Consider the following 19,710-nt stretch of genomic DNA (forward strand, 5'->3'; position numbering starts at 1 on the left):
TTCTTGTTTTCCAGGTATTTTTATATACATTATACAATTTGCTCTTCAAAACAGTGTTTTCTGATAAGCAGGACAGATACCATAATCTGCACATTTCAGACAAAGAAAATCAGAAACAAAAAGGTTAAGTGACTTCCCTGAAATCATTCACTTGTCAGAGCTAGGACTTGCACACTGGTGCTCAGATGCCACCACCACTCTTACCCAGATGTTCTCTAGAAAAGAGCATCCCGGGTGCTCCCAGTATGAATGGCCCCATGCCTTGAACCATACCCTAAGTTGGCTCTGGGCCCCCACCACTTCTCAGAGCAATCCCTGGGAAGCCTCAAGCTGGCAAATCACTGATCCACCTTGTCAGCTACTTGTAGGCAGATCCTGCCCTGGGGAACCTCAGGAATCTTTTCTCAGAACCTTCAATAAGAGGAAAATGTTCCAATATTTCAGAGACAACTTGTATATCTAAGAAAGAGACCAAATGTTATACTTAATTTAGAAGATGGTGACATATATTTATACCTAATTTTACTCTCACTCTCCTTGCCCTGATCCCCTCAGTCTCCAACCACTCTCCACCTACCACTTTCCACTCCACAGAGAAATAACATTGGATCACATTCCATAGAATGAAAAGGCTTTAAATTATAGCTTTATGAACGTGATTCTGAGAAACCAGTTTACAAAAGATCCTTATCAGCTATTCCTGCAGGCTAAGTGGGGATGAGTAATTGGAAGAAACAGTATTATAAATTTTAATCTACTCCTTTTTAGAAACTCTTATGAGATGTCATGGCTGACTAGCAACCAACAAGCATATAAAATGAGCATAGTAATGATCACCAAAAATGAAGAATTTTGCCTCAAATGGTTTCTACGAAATAGTCCACTTGCCTGCCTGAGCCATTCCTTTTCTTTAGCTTGTCTTCATTGCTCTATGACCCATGAGACAATCTTCATGCCTACATGAAAGTTATATTTGTCCTTCTGTGCCTGAGCCCATGTGTTTTCCACATGTGTTTGCTTGTTTACATTTGTGGGAGCTGGATTGAGTGGGGACCTACCAAGTTGCAGGCACTGTGGTAGGAGTTTTCCATATATAAACTCATTACGCCTCCAGTGGGCCTATGATGTGGGTGTGATTGCTAGTATTGTTCTTCTTTTACAGGTGAAGACACTGCGGCTCAAAGAAGTTAGTAGATTTGCCTAAGAACACATGACAACTGCTAAAAGTTATCGTAGTGATAGACCTAGAATAGTAACTGGGTATCAGCACTAAAATACATCCACACATTCTTTCAACACTCTTATTTCAGCATAGGACTACTTTTTTCAATGAAGCTGATTGAGTGCTAACACTAAGCAACCAGGAAGAGAAAACTATGTGGCATCTTTAATGACTTTCTCTTTCTCCACTTAAGAGATTCATAATGACAATGTTAATCTTAATTTTGTTTTCGCCAAAATGTATTCCATGTATTTATGCATGGTTTATAGCTTAGCCCCTAATTATGTTATGGGTCAAAATTACTTACAAATCAAGTCAGATATCTTTTAGATTTTTTTAAATCACCCATCCCCTCAATTATGAGGCCAGGATGATAGCTGTTTAATATTTTTCCAGGAATAAGTCATGACATCAATTGTAATAATGATACATGAAGCCATGTTGGAGTATATGAACAATTTGCTTCTTTCAATCACTGTACCATTGCTTGATTGAGCTTAAGAAAAATGTTTTGATGGATTAAGTGAAAATTAAGTCTGATCTTAATGCAGCCTTGCATATGAACATGTCTCTGAAGAAAATTAAGCTAGACACAAATAATAAGCCTGCCAACGTCTCCTCTAATTATTTATACCTGACCCACAATTTGGAAAACACTCTCCGTTACACTCTTGTTCTAATTAGATGCATCATTGTCCAATCTGTGAACAGGGCAAGAATGGTTTCTGGTGGCAACCATTTGCACCTCCTAAAGGAGGAGCAAAATATTCTCAAGTTGCTTTATTTTTTCAATATTAAAATCTATTAATAAATTTGCTTACTTCCTTAAAGCTATGCACTTTTCCTTACTTTATAATTGTGCTTTAGAAAGTTGAGTATAAATCACATTTTTGTAACATAAAACACATTCTCCCACGTATTTTTGTATGTGTGTTTCCATTCATTTATGTGATTAATTTATATGGGCATTTTCCTAAGGAAACTACAAATTTTATTAAATATAAATGGCCTAAGTTCATTACCATTAAAATATTAGGACTTTAAAGATAGTGGCTTCAAGATGATCTGGGAAAGCTCAAAGACAGGAAAGCAAGTTAGGACAAAAAAGAAGCAAAAAAATTTTGTAGAAGCTCAGGCCTTGGCTGGGTAGTACCATTGGAGCAAATAACGTACGTAGCCTAGTAAAGAGAAATGATGCTAGAGAGGTAAGCAAAAGCTAGACCTTGAAACACTTTACCAAGGAGCACATTGAGAAAAATCCACTGGAGGAGAGTGACATATCAATTTGGAAACTGGATTTGAGAAAAATGACTCAGTCTGCAGTATGGAAGACGTATTGGAGGGTGGAAAATACTGATGGCAGGAAGAATGTTAACCTGGGTTACTTTATGGTAACTACATATAGTAACCCAGGCAAGAAGCAATGAAGGACTAACCCGAGGCAACATCAGTGAGGATGGAGGCATGTTAATGGATATGGGAGAGTTTAAGGAGGCCACGGAAGGTGGTGACTGGTTTGTTGAGTTAGAGAAGATGCATAAGTGAGTAAAAGGAGTCATCCTTGAAATAAACAAATAAGGGACCTGTGATGCCATTTAAGGGAATAAGAAATATAGCAGAAGTTGTGTGTTTTGCCAAGAATTTAGCATACTGAACTTGAAATGCCTATGTGCATCCTAGTAGAACTATCTAGTAGAGAGATAGCTCTGTGGGACACCAGAGGGAAGGCTGGAGATAATTGGTACTCATCTGTGGAAGCTGAAATTGGCTTTAAATAAGGTCACTCACCATTAGGGTATGGCGTAAGAAAAGAAACACCGAAGTTTAAGTGGGCAAAAGAAGAGGATTCCATGAAGAAGGCAGGGCTAGGAAGGAACCAGAAGATAGTGATACCTCAGAAGTCAAAAGGAAAAAGAACTTCTGGAAGAAAATGGTCTACACAGGGCCAGGCACAGTGACTCTTGCCTGCAATTCCAGCACTTTGGAAGGCAGAGGCAGGACGATTACTTGGGCCCAGGAGTTTAAGACCATCCTGGATAACATAGGGAGACCCCCATCTCTACAGATAATTTTAAAAATTAGCCAGATGTGGTGGTGCACACCTGTGGTCTGAAATACTCTGGAGGCTGAGGTGGGAGAATCACATCGCTTGAATCCAGGAGTTCAAGGCTACAGTGATCTGTGGTTATGCCACTGCACTCCAGCCTGGGTGAGAGAGCAAGACCTTGCCAAAAAAAAAGGAAAAAGATGAAAGAAAAGAAAAGAAGAAAAGAGAAAAGAAAAGAAAAGAAAGAAGAAGGAAGGAAGGAAGGAAGGAAAAGAAAATGGTTCACAGAAAGAATGCAGAGAATAAAAAGTGCTCTTTAATTTGCAGAGCATTGGTGACTCCATTTCAGTGCAACAGGGAGGGCAGAAGCCAAATGTAACAGGTTTGAGTTGGAATAGATTGTAAAACTATCAAAACTCCAAATCTCAATGCAGTTTGAAAACTACTCATCAAATCCAATATCCCAATTTTACAAATGAGCAAATTGAGGCCCAAAAAGGGAACATGATATCCAAGGTCACACAACTAGTGGCAAAACCAGGACCTCCTAACTTCCAGTGCTCTCTCCAGTGTCATTTTGGAGCTGACCATGTTACCTTTACAGTTTATATACAGTTTACTGCTGGGATGCTATACCTCTTGGAGACCATCAAGCCATTCTGACCCTGTGTCTGAGATACATGTGTTACCACAACCCTGAAGAACAGGCTAGTTGCCTTGTCCATCGGTGTCTTCTCTGCCCACTTCTGATTGAAAACTTAGAATTTAGGATTAAAATTTTAAATAGTTCAGATGAGCGATCATTAATAAACAATGCAGTTCAATTCCATTTGATCCTCATGTGGTCCCTCCTGAATGCGTAAGTAAAGAAGCTCCGATTCCTTTATAACTGGAAACAGAGAGAGCAGTCAGAGGGGTGTGCAGGGTTCTGAGGTGAACAAACCTGAGTTCTGGTGGGACTCCTTAGGTAATGTTTTGTTTTTTTTTTTTTAATTATACTTTAAGTTTTAGGGTACATGTGCACATTGTGCAGGTTAGTTACATATGTATACATGTGCCATGCTGGTGTGCTGCACCCACTAACTCGTCATCTAGCATTAGGTATATCTCCCAATGCTATCCCTCCCCCCTCCCCCCACCCCACCATAGTCCCCAGAGTGTGATATTCCCCTTCCTGTGTCCATGTGATCTCATTGTTCAATTCCCACCTATGAGTGAGAATATGCGGTGTTTGGTTTTTTGTTCTTGCGATAGTTTACTGAGAATGATGATTTCCAATTTCATCCATGTCCCTACAAAGGATACGAACTCATCATTTTTGGGGAAAGGATTCCCTATTTAATAAATGGTGCTGGGAAAACTGGCTAGCCATATGTAGAAAGCTGAAACTGGATCCCTTCCTTACCCCTTATACAAAAATCAATTCAAGATGGATTAAAGATTTAAACGTTAGACCTAAAACCATAAAAACCCTAGAAGAAAACCTAGGCATTACCATTCAGGACATAGGCATGGGCAAGGACTTCATGTCTAAAACACCAAAAGCAATGGCAACAAAAGCCAAAATTGACAAATGGGATCTAATTAAACTAAAGAGCTTCTGCACAGCAAAAGAAACTACCATCAGAGTGAACAGGTAACCTACAACATGGGAGAAAATTTTCGCAACCTACTCATCTGACAAAGGCCTAATATCCAGAATCTACAATGAACTCCAACAAATTTACAAGAAAAAAACAAACAACCCCATCAAAAAGTGGGCGAAGGACATGAACAGACACTTCTCAAAAGAAGACATTTATGCAGCCAAAAAACACATGAAAAAATGCTCATCATCACTGGCCATCAGAGAAATGCAAATCAAAACCACAATGAGATACCATCTCACACCAGTCAGAATGGCAATCATTTAAAAGTCAGGAAACAACAGGTGCTGGAGAGGATGTGGAGAAATAGGAACAGTTTTACACTGTTGGTGGGACTGTAAACTAGTTCAACCATTGTGGAAGTCAGTGTGGCGATTCCTCAGGGATCTAGAACTAGAAATACCATTTGACCCAGCCATCCCATTACTGGGTATATACCCAAATGACTATAAATCATGCTGCTATAAAGACACATGCACACGTATGTTTATTGCGGCATTATTCACAATAGCAAAGACTTGGAACCAACCCAAATGTCCAACAATGATAGAATGGATTAAGAAAATGTGGCACATATACACCATGGAATACTATCCTTAGGTAATGTTTTAAGGTCAACATCTATTGAGCACCTACTGAGTGCCATGCCCCGTGCCTTGCATAGGGAATGCAAAAACTATTAATCCCCAATCCTGGATCTTGAGGGATTTTTGCTCTCTCTGACTGTGGTTGGACAGACTTAGAGAAAGCTGAATCTCTTAGACAGTCAAGCTAGTCCTCTCTAGAGTCTTTAACCCAATCCATCTGAGGAGCTCTGTGATCATCTCTGTGCCTCCAAACTAAGATAGCACCAGTGGCATGGAGGGAAGCAAATCTGTAAATTTAATGATTATGAAGTAAGCAGAACCAGTCCTGGCCAGAATTTAGCTACTCCTTTACCTTCCATTCTCCTTTTTTCTCCCCTGCAGGGACACCTACTCAACATCCCATACCCAACATCTGCCTCTCTCCAGCTCTCGCTCTCACTCTTGCCCTAGTTCTCGGTCTCTCTACCACAGTGCTCTCAATGATGCATGCTGTGTGTTTTTAATCAAGTTTCTTAACTTCTCACAGTTCTCATTTCTGCATGTGTAATAATATTCACCTAATAGGACTGTCAGACAATCAAATGAGGCAATGAATAGAAGGTGCCCATCACACTGTTTAGTGATACTAAACAGTTCTCCATAAATATTTGATGTCACAATATTATTATTATTTCTGTTACCATTACTATCCCTTCCCTTAATGAATATACTACCTTTCCTTGGGGTATTTGCATTCAGTGGAAGACAAAGAGCATTTAAATACAAACGATTAGGTTCCTAACAGCAGGGCTTCAGACCAAGAGAAAAGTCAGTGGGCAGAGGTCCTTCCCGGCACCCCTCAAGTCTCTCCCAGTGAGTAGCACCTACTTGGGGCTCACAGAAGCCGCTATCCACACCTGAGCCTCCTTCTCAATGCAGATCACGTCTGCCGCTCCACATGGAGGGCCCACGTGGCTCTGCTGCTCAGGAGTGAAGCTGATCACCATGCATCACAGCACATAGGCAAGACGTGCCTTGGGCTCCTGCCAGGACAGGAGCAATGATGCTCAGGTACAGCTGCTATCAACCAGAGCGGGGCCTCTCTTGATGGAGGCTGACTTAGTTTTGTGGGCTCTACCTGACAGCCCAGGATGGCCCAAGGTCAAACGACCCAGGGCCTCATGGGAAGTTTATAATGAAGCCAGCAGAGCCGACTGTGTAGCAGCAAATGTCAGCATAAAACTGCCTTCAGCTCCAGGGGCAACAACATGACTCAGCATTCTAGTCAACCTCCTAAATGTCTCTCATTTTCATCCCTGAGCTCCATCCCTATAGCTACTGCCTTAGCTGGGGCTCTTATAATTGTTCTCCAGGTGAATCATAAACAGCTAATATCTACTAAGTTCTTATTACAAGCCAGGTAATATATACTTAGAGTTTTGCATGCAATTTCTCATCAAAATCTCAACCCTATGAGACAGGAATTATTTTTTCCCATTTTACAGATTAAAGGATGCTCAGAGAAATTAACTTGACCAGAGCTTGTGCCCTACTATCCTCCTCCCACCATGGCCACCTATCCTCCCCACCCAACCTGCTGCCGTCTTACTGTGCCTGTCTATACCAACTATTAACAAGAGTCTGCCGTGAGTCTCTCTCTCCTCCAACCCACCTGAGTCGACTTACAAGAATTCCTTCCTACAACATGAATCTGACCATGTCACTCACATACTGAAAATCCTTCAAAGACTCCCTTTTAGGTCCAGATAAAGTTGAGGCTCCCTAAACTGACATTCTCGGCTCCTTTTTTCAAACTTGCTCCAATCCTCCTTCTGGTTCCACCCTCTGCTTCCTCCCACGTTCTTGCTGCACAAAGCCACTCAGCATTCCTCAAAGGCTCTCTGCTTTTGCACCTCCATCTTTAACAGTAACGCCATGCTTCTCTGTGGACCATGGTTTCCCCAGTTCTCTTTCTGGCAAACATCTATTCGCACATGAAGATCTAGATCAAGTGTGACTTCCTCTGTGAAAGCCTCCCTCAGATCCTTCTCTCTGTCCTTCCCATTCTAGTCACTGACCTGATACTACGTCAAATTGTATGCAATTACTTGTTGGAAGACAGCTACCCTGATGAAACTGGGCACTCTCCCAGGGTGGGGACTAGGGCTTATTAGTCACCTTTTAGATACAGTACCTACCTTAGTTCCTGGAACAGGGTAATTTATTGAATATGTATTTCAGAGATGGATGGAGAAATCGTTTGTTTATTTATTCATGCATGCATTCATTCAGTTAGTTAGCTAATTATCTACTATGTGCCAAGCAATGCACTAGGGCACTGAGGAGGCAAAGATGATAAGAATTAGAAGAACTCTCTGAGGAGTCCTTGCTTTGGTCTAATGCTTACATAATCAAGGGCTTTTATTGTTTTTTTCTTGACTCCCTTCCCAGAAAGCAAACTGAACTGCAGAGCCTGCAAAATACCACCTAATGCCATCCTATTTAATCTGGAACCCACTGCCATCCATTTAACTGCCACACTGCTTACAAGAACCTCAATCGTCAGGTCAAAATCACAGCTTGTGCAAATAACCAATGTTAGAAAGCTTGCAACTCCATTGGGATCCTAAATCCATCATGATGTTAGTTCATTAAATTCTGTGAATTCAATTAACTTTCCTGATTAATCATGGATTAATTAACCAAACTGTGCTGACATGAAAGTATTAAGGCTTATGGTTGCTATTTTTCTAGAGACAAGAGCTCATAATATTTGGCTGTGTCATTTCATTAGATCAAAATTGAAATCTTGCTCTCTGCCTGCTCTGTATTGTCTCATCATTTGATGATATGCTATTTGGTTCTCTAATTTTTTTCTGCATAAATGGGCCTATTTCATCAATACAATAAGGATACTGGAATCACCTTCTGGCCAAGGACTTCACCATTTTTTTCACTTTCCAGTAAATTTCATTGTGTAAAAAGGCCCAGGAAGAAAAAAATTCATTTTGTATATTTAAGATATATAACAGTGCCGGGCACTGTGGCTCACGCCTGTAATCCCAACACTTTGGGAGGCCAAGGCAAACAGGTCACCTGAGGTCAGGAGTTCAAGACCAGCCTGGCCAACATGGTGAAACCCTATCTCTTCTAAAAAAATACAAAAATTAGCTGAGTGTGGTGGCGCACGCCTGTAATCCCAGCTACTTGGGAGGCTGAAGCAGGAGAATTGCTTGAACCGGGGAGGCAGAGGCTGTGGTGAGCCAAGATCGCACCACTGCACTCCAGCCTGGGTGACAAAGCAAGACTCCATCTCAAAAAAAAAAAAAAAAAAAAAGATACATAAGATGATGTTATGGAATACGTATAGATAGTAAAAAGATTACTATAGTGAAGCAAATTAACATTTTCATCATCTCAGTTACCTATTTTGGGGGGAGCCAGCTAAAGTCTACTCATTTAGCGTGAATCCTATTTACAATGAAATTTTATTGCCTATAGTCCTCATGTTGTATATTATCTCTTTAGACTTGTTCATCCTAAATATCTGCTACTTTGTATCCTCTGACCTATACTTCACCGTTTCCTCCCCCCATCCCACCCCCAGTAACCTCTGTTTTTTCTCTATCTCAGTATATTAGAAATTTTTTTAGAATCCACATATAAGTGAGATCATGCAATATTTTTCTTCCTGTATCTGGCTCATTTCATTTAGCATAATGTCCTGCAAGCTCACCCATTTTGTAGCAACGGGCAAGATCTCATTCTTTTTTAGGACTGAATAGCACTCCACTGTAATAATGTACCACAGTTTCTTTATCTATTCATCCATCAACAGACACTTAGGTTGTTTCCATATCTTGGCTATTATGAATAATTCTTCGATGAACATGAGAGTGCAGATATCTTTACAAGGTGATTTCATGTTTCTTGGGTGTATGCCCAGCAGAGGGACTGCCAGGTTGTATGGTAGTTCCTATTCTTAATTTATTTTGAAACTTTCATACTGTTTTCCATAACAGCTGTACTAATCTACATTCTTACCAACAGTCTACAAGAGTTCCCTTTTCTCCACAGGGAGTCCACCTCTTAGACCGTCACAAAACCAGTCCACACAGTGCTCTCCTGCACATAGAGGTCACCCCAGAATTGCAGATAGCAAGAGCTGGAAAAGAACCTGGAGATAATCTAATCTGAAACCCTCATTATACAGATGAAGGAAAAGAAGCCCAGAGAAGGGCAATGACTCGCCCAAAGCCATTAGGCTGAGCCAGGATTTCCTAAACTCAATTAATGATAACGGCAACAAATAGCACACAATTATTTATTGCATATATATCTGTTGATTCATAAGCAGCCTGAGGCTACACACTGAGAAGCTGGTAAGTGCCACATGGCTGGAGAGACATATATTTGAATTCAGGGCTAGGGCAGCCCAAACCTGAGGGAACTGATTCCTAAAAGAAAGGAAATGCAGAGAAGTGATTCTGAATTCTGGACAGCTCTTGCACTCCAAGCAGTTGCTGATTTGTAAGCAGCAAGCAGAAACCATTGGGTAAAAGGGAAGGATTTTAGCAGCCTCACAGAGATATGGAAACAAAACGTGGAGTTCAGGACCCACCAAGAGGATGCTCTCAGAAACACTCAAGACTTTCAGCAGGGACCCCTTATATTAGTATCCTATTGCAACAAATTACCACAAATGTAATGGCTTAAAACCACACAAAGGTATGGTGCTAACCTATAGCTCTGTAGGTTAGAAGTCTGACGATAATCTCACTGAGCTCTAATCAAGGTGGCAGCATTCCCTCTGGAGGCTCTAGGGGAGAATCTGTTTCCTTGCCTTTTCCAATTTGCAGAAGCCACTTGTATTCCTCAGCTGGTGGCCCTCTTCCTCCATCTTCAAAGCCAGCAAGCCCGGATGGAGTTCTCGTCACAGTCCATCACTCTGACCTCCTCCTCCGCCTCCCTCTTCCAGTTTTAAGGGCCCGTGTGATTATGTTGGAGCCACCCAGGAAATCTAGGATATTCTCTATATTAAGGCCAGCTGATTAGCAACTTTAACTCCAACTGCAACTTTTCTTCCTTCGCTGTATATCCCAACATATTCACAGATTCTGAGCATTAGGATGTGGATGTCTTTGGGGAGCCATTATTCAGCAGACACATCCTTGAAGTAAAAGTGACTTAGAAATAGAAAAATTCACACAAAACTGAAACACAGCTGTGAATCTTCTCAATCCCAAACAGGATTAAGGTGATGTACCCCTAGTTTAACAGCCTGCCAGAAGCAGAAATAAATTCTCTTTGGAGAAAGTTACAATCATCCAGATGCTAACTGGATGTTATTCTTATATAAAATCCAAGCATTCAATCAAGGATTCCCAGGTGTACATACATATACAAGACCAAATGACTACTTTCTTTCTTCTCCCACATTAGAATACAAGTCCCCTGTGAACAGGGACTATGTCCAACCTGTCAGATCCCAGAGTTCAGCCCAGGCTGTGGTGTATGATATTGCTCTGCAAATGCATATTGAGTGAATGGTTCTAATACTCATCATAGCTGCACCCCAATGGAGAAAACAGTCCCAAGGAGCCAGCTTTGAGCAGGCGCTTTCGGAGCCGGCATCAAATTCCCCTAAGTTCTACACCACCTGTAACAAGGTCACACCTTATCCAGTGCCAGCTCACAACAAGCCAACCTTAAAATATAATAATAACAAGAAGGAAGAAAAAAAAAAAAAAAAACAAGCTGCTGATGCTGCCTGCAGCTTGTAACAGATAGGGTAGCCATTGGGAGTAAGCAGGCCTGCGGTGAGAGGAGAGAGGAAACCAGCAATGCTGAACTGACACCTGATTTCCGATGGTTAGATCTACGTAGAACTTTCATCTTCCCCATCCCTTATGTATTTTGAATCTTTTAAATGTTTCTATCAGACTTAACTCTTCCAAGCTGCCTTCCAGGAAAATTACAGAGAAACTACAGACATAGGAGTTCAGAGCCAGGGCTGCTCCATGCTGATGTGAAGGTTACTCTTTCTTTGCCAAACCATAAAGCCTCTGGGAGCCTGCACAGGCCTGCATTAGGCTGCAGGAGGAAGGACCTTTGTTGAATTTGTATGCCAGCTGAGGCACTTTTTCTAATGTGTGCAAAGGCTTAGTGTGTGCAAATGTCAGCTCCAGACCAAAAGCATTTTAAGAAGTATTCTAAAGAAGAGAAATAACCATCATTTATTTGAGTACCTTTTGGAGCACTTTACATGCATTATGTCACTTATTCCTTAAAACTCCATGGAGTAGCTATTGCTATCATTTTACAATGAGACTGAAGCTCAGTGATGTTAATTAATTGGGTCAAGATCACACAGCCAGGAAGTGGTAGAGCCAGTGGGTCAGTGTCATGCAAATGCCTAGGTGTTTGGCCACTAAAGCAATTCTGTCTCAACCACTAGTTCTTGTGACCTGCTTCTTGCATGTAATTCAAATTGGCACATTCGAACATCTCAGCGGCTCAAAAAAACAAGCATAAGAGGAAAAAGAACACATTTGTTGAACGTGGGTAGCTGAGGATCTGTAGGCTTTGAGTGGAGGCATTTCCCCTTCTCTACCATGTTGGCATCTAATGGTGCCCACCTCTGTGATATTTCCAGAACCCTCACGGGTAATGGGCCACGTAATTCAATGAGACTTTACATGTGAAACAGGTGGAATTGAACAGCACTGTTAGAGGGCAAACTAGCAGTTTCCTTTTGGAAAAAGGAAACTGGAAAGACATAAAGATCTTATGTGAAAAGAAAGAATTCCTGGCCCCCCACGTGTCCTTCAGGTTATTCCAACATCATCCCCTCCCTTGAGCAGTCTCCACCTACAGGTTGCATGAGTACTGGATAGTATCTCCTGATGATTAAGTTGCTTTTTGGGGATAGTGCGATTCATTTTTAGCTCCTCGTCACTAAAGCAGAGAGCCCAGAAGTCAGCGTGTGCGCCCACGGCATTCGGATCAGGTGAGGTTGCCGAGGCAACGGCAGCCGCGCCTGACGTCACCGAGCGAGCACACCTCCGCAGCCACGCGGCCGCGCCTCCCGCGGGCTTCACTGGCCTGTGTCAGACTTGGTTGATTCCCTGAGCTTCTCCAGAACTCCAAGAGCTGGCCTCCCACTCCCACCCACCTCAGCAAACACAGGAAGGGAGGAAGCTGCCTTTATGAAAAGGCAAAATCAGCAAAAAAAAAAAAAAAAAAAAAAAAAAAAAAACCAGGACAGGGAACCAGGGAGGGGTCCCGAATGATCCCCACGCGAATGTATCTGTGACTTTCCTGTGGGATCCGAGGAATGAGAAAATGGATAGCAGCGGGAGACTGGGAAGGGGTTTGCGCTCACTCTGGGGCAGGAACAGAGGCAAATCTGATTAAGAAAGGTTAAAACCTCTTTCTCCTCACCTCTCTCTTCCTACTTGAAGCCTCAATTAACTTAATCTCTGGGCAAAGCCCGTCACTCAATAAGTATAAGGATTTCTCCCCACGGAAGAAAAGGGTAACCACTGGGCAGAGAAGAGGAAGCTAGAGACCCTGATGCCATTCTCAGCTCAGCCCCTGTGGCGGAGACAGCCTTCTGCCACCAAAGTTTAGCCATCCCCTTCCATGCTATAAAACTGTTTTGGAGAAGCATTCCCAGCAGCCTCTGCACTCAGGCCCCATGTGACCAGTTCCTACCAATAGGCTCTGAGCAGAAGTGATATGGGTCATTCTCAAATCAAAATGAGGCCATCTCCACCCTCTCTCTCTCCTTCTGCTGCTTCAGGCTAAGAGGCAAAGCAGGGAGACAGAAGGAGCCTTGATCTCTAAATCACTACAGGTGTCCCTCAGTATCCAGGAAGGGTTGCTTCCAGGATCCCCACAGATACCAAAATCCAAGGATCCTCAAGTTCCTTTTATAAAATGATATCGTATTTGCGTGTAACCTATGCATATCCTCCTATATAGGTTAAATCATCTCCAGGTTACTTATAATACCTAATACAATGTAAATGCTATGTAAATAGTTATTATACTGTATTGTTCTTCTCCATTTTTTTTCAAGTATTTTTGACCTATGGTTGGTTGAATCCACAAATACAGAACCCATGATACAGAGGGCCAACTGTCCATTGAACACAGCCATTGGGTTGCTTTGTAAGTTAGAAACAAAATTCTCTTGTGGTAGGCAGCTGGGATTTCAGAGTGTCTCTGTTACGGCAGCTAGCATTAACTTATACAGCCTTATCACCAGCAAGGTTAAGCCAATGACACATGCCTTGGGTTCAGAGGTGCCAGCACAGCTGGGCCATCAACCAAAGCTGAACACAAAACTTGCTCTAACTAAAACAAGACATACTACAGCAAAACACCTCAATGTGGCTGTTTCCAGGGCACGGGAGAGATATTAGGCAAGAGGCAGACAGGGCAGTCAGTTGAGGCAGGGAAGTTTGAAGGAAGATGAATTTGTTGAGGCTGAGGCCTCTGCTCAGTCCTCAGGTCATATGTGTGTCTCCCTGAGCACACTAGAAGCCACTGACACAGAGACCCTTAGAGCAGCAGCTAGGTATGGAAACTACCGTGAGGACTGCTGTGTGCAGTTTCATAGGTTACTGCACAAAGACATGTAGCCAAGAATGTAAGTGGGGGCTGAAGTACAACCTGCCTTTTTCTTACCAAACCAGGCATTCTGGCTCCGAGTTGAGTCCGCCTGAAGAAAAGGCTTAGGACTGCCTCCACCTGATGCTTTTAAAAATGTATGCAGAGGTGCCATTTGTGTCTAACCTCGCACCTATGGTAGCACTTTATATGCCTGGCATGAGGGCAGTGGGCTGGTAGTAGCCTTGACCTTTGTGATTCTTGAAGGCCAGGCCACGGAGTTCTCACTTCCAAGCCAGCATCAACAAAAAGTCACACGCAACGAAAAAAATTCTCTAATGACCAAAATAAAATTGAAAAGCTTGATGCCACTGCTAAATGAAAAATACATTATCTCTCTCTTCCCTCCTTATCCCTTTTCTCCTCCTCAACCCAGAATCTTATGCATGCTTAGCTAAATCCACTTTCCCTTCCTGCAAGGGAAAAGACAGGAATGCTCTTTGTTTCAAAGGTCTAGAGAAAGGCGCAATAAATTTCACTCCTAGAGGCCCTGATGTGCTACTGGAGACGAAAATAGGGACAAGGCAGGCGAGCAGCAATGGAGACCAGGCCCAGAACAGCCAATGGGAGAGAAACTGGGAGGTGAGCATTTGGGGGAAGGCTACAAGGAGGACAAGGACAAGTGAGATTGCAAAAACAATCCGTCAGAGATGCAACAGAGGATGAGGTCATTTGTATGACAGGATTCTCCCACAGAAGACAAGTAAGACAATCCCAGCATTTTGGGAGGCCGAGGTGGGAGGATCACGAGGTTAGGATATCGAGACCAGCCTGGCCAACATGGTGAAACCCTGTCTCTACTAACAATGCAAAAATTAGCTGGGCGTGGTGGTGGGCACCTGTAATCCCAGCTATTCAGGAGGCTGAGGCAGGAGAATCGTTTAGACCCAGGAGGCGGAGGTTGCAGTGAGCCAAGATTGCGCCATTGCACTCCAGCCTGGGTGACAGGGCGAGACTCCATCTCAAAAAAAAAAAAAAAAGAAGAAGAAGAAGACAAGTAAGACTTTAAAGAAGTGAAAGAAAACTTACACAGAGGCCCATGTAAGGAAATATCAATATTTCTTGGAAAATTAATCACTGAACAAGAATTATCATTCATAAACGACAGGGATTTTATAGGAAATTGACACAACCTTTTCGGAAAGCCAATTTGGTTCTCTCTATTAAAAATTTAAATACTCAAACCTTTTGATCTAGCAAGTCCATCTCCAGGAACTTACACAACAGAAGTATTCCAACACTGGAAATGTCTAGATAAATCTGTACAGAGGTGCTTGTGGTTAGTAAAACGTACATTTTTTAGGTGTATTTCCCATGAAATTTTGTCAGTCCTTTTTATTAGAAACTATGCATCTGTGAGGTGACTTGGTTAGGATTCAAGATGCTATCTGACCTTGTAAAGGAACCAAGACCTGGTATTTTACTAATTGTTTCTAAGCTGATCTACAGCACTGGACTTGAACCCCTTGGGAGTCACATCTTAGTCACTGTTCATTTTCAGACCTGTTTCAGAGCCGGGAATATAGTGGGTGCTCAAGTGCTATTTGTTATATGAATTCATGATTTAGGTGGGCTTGGTTCAAATTTAGTATCTCGCCTTCATTAGCACAGTATTCTTGAAGCAGAGTCAGTGGGTATCTGTTTTACTCCGGATTGATCTGCTACTGTCAGCTGTGTTCTTACTCGCCACTCTGTGCAGTTGCTGGTTTAGGAAGGGGCAAATGAAGGGGTTCAGGAAAGGGAAGAAGGAGAATATAGTTGGCAATTTAAGTTCTCGAGATGAAATAAGTTGGGATTTTTAGCTTGTTTTCCCTACCTTGAACTTCCTGAAATTATATGCAGCCCATTTCTCTGGGAAAGGTATATGGTTTTCATGAACTACTCAAAGAATTCAGGTCCATGACTTTCCAAAATAAACATCATTAAGAATCACTAAACCAAGGGATTTTTGATGCAAAAATTAATGTGATTAGACAACCTATGCCAAAGAGTAATATACTAAAGCTGATAGAGAAACAAGTGTGAAAAGGCCAAGGTCACAAACAGACCTACAAATGACTGTAAAATAACTCACACTGATGTTCCAATTTTCCCTTACAACCCTTTAATATGCTATTTCAAAGCATTACAACTTAAAAGGATGTTTATTAACTACCTACTCAGCTCATAAACTTACGTTAACATTGTTATATACCCTAACTGAATGTGAAAAGTCATTTTCTGACTTTTAAAAAACTAAGATGGAAAGAAAATCTCAGAAACTGACAAATTGAATGCTTAGAATATCACCTATAAGAAAACATAACATAGGATGTTTCACTACACCATCTGCCTTAATCATCAAATTGTTACTCAAATACTTCCAGGTAAACAGTCAAAAGCAGCTGATTTGCTGTGACAGCATTACATTAAACTTAGCAAGTGAAGGAGGAATGCTATTACTTCGTTTCCTAAATCCTCAGAATACTGGCTTCTCCCCATCCAGCACAACCAACTATTATTTTACCAAAACAGCAATCAATTTAGCCTCAACTTTTTTGCTTTTACAAAGCTTTGCTACTTGCCAATTTGATTAGCTTTCAAGGTGTCTTTGGTGTTCCTGATATTTTGTAACGAACTAAAGTTAGGTTTAACAGAAAGAAAATTTTGGAAATTTGCCACAATGTGTATGTTCGTACATACCAATATTAAATTAACCATTATGTTCCCAATGCTCTTCTACTATAAAGGAGTGGATAATATGGCTTTTTCTGAGACAGAACTTTCCACCTCCCTCCACTCCTTATCCTCCCATCACCTTGTTGGCTCCCATCCTTACCATTGACCTACAAGTTAACAAATAGCTATGTTTGAAGCCACCTAGACCTCTTCCCAGGAAGATGACAGAATCACCAATACCCCTTATTAGCACTTATCTGCCTGCTTCATCATGCTAAGTGTTATAAAAAACAAATTAATCAGATGCAGCACTTGGTCTCTAGATGTCTACCAATCAAGCAGAGAAAAATCTGTACTTGCATACAAAAGAGACATCTGAGTATAGAATGGCAGAAAGAGAACTGACCTGGAGGACAGTACTCAGTTCAGAAATTGCAATTTAGTTTGACATAAGTTGAGTGATACAATAGTTATTAGAGAATAAATAAATAAATCCACACACATACAGCCTTTGCATTTTATAATATGTTAAGGCTGCTTTTAAGATCAAGCACTGCTGCCTGGGACTTGTAAAATGGAGGAAGCATAGGCCAGTAGAACAAGTACTGAACTGTGAGTCCAAACACTGGGGCTCTGAGTTATTCAACTTCTGCGTTCTTGTCACTTTGTCTCTTCCACCTATAAGAGTGGTGATCCCTAAAGTCCTGATATTGACTATCTTTCTACTATCTCAATCTTTCCTTTCTCACGACCTTGGACAGAGTGAGAGGCTGGGAGAGCTAGGGAAACACTGAAGTAGCTACAGAACCTGATACCTGAGGCACATAATAGTGGAGAACCCAGCGGCATTGATTTGGTTGAGAAGTGCCCAGTCCAGAGCCAATGTGCCAAACCCAGCCAGGAAAGCTTGGAAGGAGGGGTGAATGTGGAGGCCAAAATATCTGGACCATAAGGGCTAATGCAGGATGACTATGCTGGTGCTTGTTGTGCATATTGCACAACTCCAGGGGGCACCATTTTCTCATAATCATTTTAGATTTGTATAGTTATTTTGACAAACTTGCGGAAAATATCAGAAAAGCATCTTGAGGAAGGATGCTATTTTCTATCCCATACCAAGTTTCAACCTGGACTAGCTGACAGGCCTGATAGAGGGATGAGATGAGCAAGCCAAGCCCCAAGGGATGGTTCAAGGTTGGACCCCATGGCTTTAGGAGCCCAGCCTGGAAGCACACACTTCCAAGGTTACAACTATCACCACCTTGCAGGTATTGCCCAAATCTCTACCCCTAAAACTGACCTCTTGCCAGCCTGCTCTATAAGTCCATCCAGAGATTCTCTACTAAAGCTCAAGGCACCTACTCTACTCCTCTTGTTCCAACCAAACAAGCTCCACCTGCTCACTTCCCACTTCTGCTGAAGGCCTCATAGTTCCTTCATTGCTCAAGTCTGAAATCCTGAAATCAGCTTCGAGTCCTTCATCCTTCTTCAACTTCAGTATTCATCCAGAGACCATGCCCTCTTCCTTTGACAGCCTCTTGCATCTATCCCCTCATTACCAGACCTCCTGCCACCACCCAATTCAAATACTCATCTCCTCTCCTCTGAATCACACAATACCTTCCTAGCTGGTCTTCAGAGCACCAATCTTCCTGCTTCAATACATCCTGGATAGGGCTGGCTAATTGTCCTAAACCACTGCTCTAAACACATCACCTTCTGCCCCTAAACTTCACTAACATCTTCCTGCTTAGTGAATCAAAATCAAACCGCCCCCAAATGGCACAACACCACGATTGCCCCCACTCATGTAGGCAACACTCAGCAATACCAAAATCCCTTATTTTTCACAGTTAACCAGCCAGTGACCTAGGGAAACAATATCTCTAAGTCTCAGTTTCCTCACCTGTTAAATGGGGATATTAACAGTACCTACTTTTAGAGCCATTGTGAAGATTAAATACAGTAATATATGGAAAGTACTTAGCATGCTGCGTAACTGTCAGTGTTGATAATGATGATGATGAAGATAGTCTCCCCGAAACACCCTTCAAATCGTTTCATTTAACCTCTGACTCACAATTGTTCTATTTTATATTCAATTTCAACCAAATTCACCAGCTATTAGGCCCAATAAATGCATTTAATATAGTCACTTGTTTTTCAGTTCCCCCTCTAGCTTCCCCAAACTTGCCTTCTCTAGCCCTCAAGAAATGGAAGCTTCTTGGACAGAAGTGAAGTAATGGGGAGTCCAATCCACTTATCTCAATGCTTTGACCAGACCCTTTCTTTCATGTAAAAATCATCCAAACCAGGCAGGGCTCACACCTGTAATCTCAACACTTTGGAAGGCCAAGTTGGGCTGATTGCTTCAGCTCAGGAGTTCAAGACCAGCCTGACCAATGTGGCAAAACCCTCTACAAAAAAATATAAAAATTAGCTGGGTGTGGTGGTGCACACCTGTACCTACTCAGGAGGCCATAGGTGGGAGGCTCGTTTAAGCCAAGAAGTTAGAGGTTGCAGTGAGACAAGATGCCACCACTGCACTCCAGCCTGGGTGACAGAGCAAGACCCTGTCTTAAAAAACAAAACAAAACAAAACAAATTATCCAAACCAAATTTTCATTAGAGAAGCAAGGAAGACATTTTGTCTCAATTCTTGAAAATGTAGGTCTTACTTTCTAATAACATTTAACTATGTATTTTTAAGAGTAAAATATGATTCTTTTAAGAATGCAATGGAGACTTAAAATAGTTGAAAAACAAACTGTCTTCCCAGAGTATAGAGAATTAGAGTGATAGAGTGAAAAGAATATGAAATTCAAATTTAGATAGCTCTTGGATACAATACTAGCTTCTCTACTCCCTAGCTTAAGCTCTGCTCAAGAGAATGGG

At 41.8% G+C, this 19,710-nt stretch overlaps 1 protein-coding gene across 1 annotated transcript in view; it reads right to left on the bottom strand.

Annotated features, from left to right (window-relative positions):
- The window catches only part of LOC469572 (lymphotactin), a 207,105-nt gene that overhangs the window by 186,942 nt on the left and 453 nt on the right, over window positions 1-19,710 (bottom strand). The gene's annotated exons all lie outside the window — the stretch shown is intronic.

The sequence above is a fragment of the Pan troglodytes genome, chromosome 1, assembly GCF_028858775.2.
Source record: "Pan troglodytes isolate AG18354 chromosome 1, NHGRI_mPanTro3-v2.0_pri, whole genome shotgun sequence".
Taxonomy (NCBI): domain Eukaryota; kingdom Metazoa; phylum Chordata; class Mammalia; order Primates; family Hominidae; genus Pan; species Pan troglodytes.